The sequence below is a fragment of the Lathyrus oleraceus genome, chromosome 4 (assembly GCF_024323335.1).
Source record: "Lathyrus oleraceus cultivar Zhongwan6 chromosome 4, CAAS_Psat_ZW6_1.0, whole genome shotgun sequence".
Lineage (NCBI taxonomy): Eukaryota > Viridiplantae > Streptophyta > Magnoliopsida > Fabales > Fabaceae > Lathyrus > Lathyrus oleraceus.
In genome coordinates, this window is record NC_066582.1 from 372,714,891 (window position 1) to 372,718,372 (window position 3,482).

Below are 3,482 nucleotides of genomic sequence, written 5' to 3' on the forward strand. Positions count from 1 at the left end.
GTGCAACAGAACCAATTCTCTGGAAATCTTACCGAAGATCCAAACCTTCATTTATCCGTATTTGTTCAATACGCTGATACTGTTAAAGCTAATGGTGTCACTTCAGAGGCAATTCGACTTCGTCTTTTTCCCTTCTCATTAAGAGATAGCGCCAGAAGATGGCTTCAATCACTTCCTTCCAACTCAGTCACCACATGGAACGAGTTGAAGAAAGTTTTCCTTGCCCGATATTTTCCGCCGAGCAAAACAGCTATGTTAAGAGCCCAGATAAACGGATTTAAACAGAAAGACAACGAGTCTCTTTTCGAAGCATGGGAAAGATACAAGGACATGATGAGACTTTGCCCACACCATGGTTTGGAAGACTGGTTAGTCATTCACACATTTTATAATGGTCTCTTATACAATACAAGGTTAACAATAGACGCCGCTGCAGGTGGTGCGCTAATGAACAAACCATATGCTGATGCTTACCAGCTTATCGAGAGCATGGCCCAAAACCACTATCAGTGGGGAACCGAACGAACAACAGTGGAAAAACCTCAACCGAAAACTGGCATGTACGAGATAAGTAACCTTGATCACGTCAATGCAAAAGTGGATGCTTTGGTCCAGAAGATTAAAAGTTTAAATGTATCACCTCCAACCGTCGTGGTTGCTATAACTCAGAATTGCGAGGTCTGTGGAATCCAAGGCCACACTCCTGCGGAATGTCAACTCTTGACTGGAATCCAAACAGAGCAAGTAAACTATGCTCAAGGAAGCCCCTATTCGAATACCTATAACCCAAATTGGAAGAACCATCCAAACTTTTCATATAAGAGTAATAATGCTTTATACGCACCTGGACAGTCTCCAAATCAAACCCCATCTATACCTCCAGGATATCAGAAACCGAATCCTAACAATAATACCCCTAGAAAATCCAACTTGGAAATCATGATGGAAAACTTTATAGCTTCCCAACAACAAACCAATAAAGATTTCTTAAACCAGAACATACACACTGGCGAACAACTTAAACAACTAGCAAGCAAAGGAGATGCCTTGGCTACCCATAACAAAATGCTGGAAACACAAATATCTCAAGTAGCTCAACAACAAGCACCTACCGCTGCCCCAACTGGTACATTCCCTGGACAGCCCCAACCCAATCCGAGAAGCCAAGCTCATGCAATTATATTAAGAAGTGGAACGGGATTGGAAGGACCGTCTGACCCAAGGATAGAAAACCAAGACCCTAAGAAATCAACTGAGGAAAGTGAACCTAAGGAAAAGGAAGAGAGTAATAAGGAAACCCTAGAAAAGAAGGAACCTTATGTACCTCCACCACCTTACAAACCACCCATACCTTACCCTCAAAGGCTTGTTAAAACCAAAGATGTAGGCCAATTTAGAAAATTTGTTGATCTCCTTAAGCAATTAAACGTTACAATTCCGTTTACCGAAGCTATTACGCAGATGCCCTCATATGCTAAATTCTTAAAAGAAATCCTTTCTAATAAGAGGAAACTTGAGGATAGCGAAACCGTTACACTCCCTGCCGAATGTAGCGCTATAATCCAAAACATGCCCCCTAAACTCAAGGATCCGGGTAGTTTCTCTATACCCTGTCACATAGGAAAATTTGTCATCGACAAAGCCTTATGCGATTTAGGAGCCGGAATTAGCGTTATGCCTCTATCCATATGTAAGAAACTGGAAATGGGAGAATTAAGACCGACCAAAATGTCTGTACAATTAGCAGATCGTTCCATCAAATATCCTGTAGGAATCCTTGAAAACGTTCCCGTACGCATAGGTCAGTTTTACATTCCCACTGATTTCACAATTATGGACATTAGAGAAGATGATACTACACCTATTATACTAGGAAGACCATTCTTAGCAACTGCCGGTGCAATCATAGACGTAAAACGAGGACGACTCACCTTCGAAGTAGGTGAAGAGAAAATTGAATTCATTCTTTCCCAATTCTTGAAAGCACCTGCAATAGAAGATACATGTTACTTCATGGATATCATCGATGAATGCATAAAAGAAGCAAAGTCAGGAGAAGACAAATCATCAGACTATCTTTCAGAGGACAAATCTAACCAATGCTTAGCAATAACACCGGACCCTACGCAGTGTCTTAACAAACCAACCCCTGATTTGAAAACACTTCCCAAAAATCTGAGATATGAATTCCTAGACTTAGAACTTAAACGACCTGTGATAGTTAATGCAGATCTAGGAAGACTCGAAACAGAAAAACTCCTACATATCTTAAGAAAATATCCAACCGCACTAGGATACCACATCACCGATCTTAAAGGAATAAGCCCTTCTATTTGTATGCACCGCATCATGTTAGAAGAAGACTGTAAAACCTCTAGGGAACACCAGAGACGACTAAATCCGATCCTAAGTGAGGTAGTAAAGAAAGAAATAACCAAGTTATTGGAAGCAGGTATTATATATCCTATATCTGATAGCAAATGGGTTAGTCCTGTACACGTTGTACCAAAGAAAGGAGGCATAACCGTTATTGAAAACGAAAAAGGAGAAATTATAACTAAACGAATCGAATCGGGATGGAGAATGTGCATTGATTATAGGAAACTAAACAAAGCAACCCGAAAAGATCATTTCCCTTTACCATTCATTGACCAAATGTTAGAACGATTAGCAAAACATTCACATTTCTGTTATTTAGACGGTTATTCAGGTTTCTTTCAAATACCAATTCACCCTGATGACCAAGAAAAGACAACATTCACGTGCCCTTTTGGTACCTTCGCTTATAGACGAATGCCGTTTGGTCTGTGTAATGCCCCTGCAACTTTTCAAAGATGCATGATGGCAATTTTCGCCGACTTTCTCGAAAACATCATGGAAGTATTTATGGATGACTTTTCCGTATACGGACAAAGTTTCGAAGAATGCCTTGAAAACCTAGAAAGAGTTCTTGAACGATGTGTAAAAGTAAACTTAGTACTTAATTGGGAAAAGTGCCACTTTATGGTACAAGAAGGAATTGTCTTAGGACACATCATCTCGAACAGAGGAATTGAAGTAGACAAAGCCAAAATAGAGGTAATCGAAAATCTTCAACCCCCTAGAACCGTGAGAGAAGTTCGAAGCTTTTTAGGACACGCCGGTTTTTACCGACGATTCATCAAAGACTTCTCTAAGATAACTAAACCCTTAACCGGACTGTTGATGAAAGATGCCGAATTCATATTCGACGGTAACTGTTTAAAAGCATTTCAAACTCTTAAACAAGCATTGATCTCCGCACCCATTATGCAGACACCAGACTGGAATGAACCATTCGAAATAATGTGCGATGCCAGTGATTATGCTGTAGGTGCTGTTCTAGGACAAAGAAAGGATAAAAAGCTTCACGTTATATATTACGCTAGCAGAACCCTGGATGAAGCACAGATGAATTATGCCACAACCGAGAAAGAACTCCTAGCAGTGGTATTTGCGCTAGA

General features: G+C 40.4%; 1 pseudogene; it reads right to left on the reverse strand.

The window, feature by feature from the left end:
* Nucleotides 1-259: 259 nt before the first annotated feature.
* Nucleotides 260-359, reverse strand: LOC127076997 (uncharacterized; annotated as a pseudogene).
* Between the last annotated feature and the right edge of the window lie 3,123 nt (nt 360-3,482).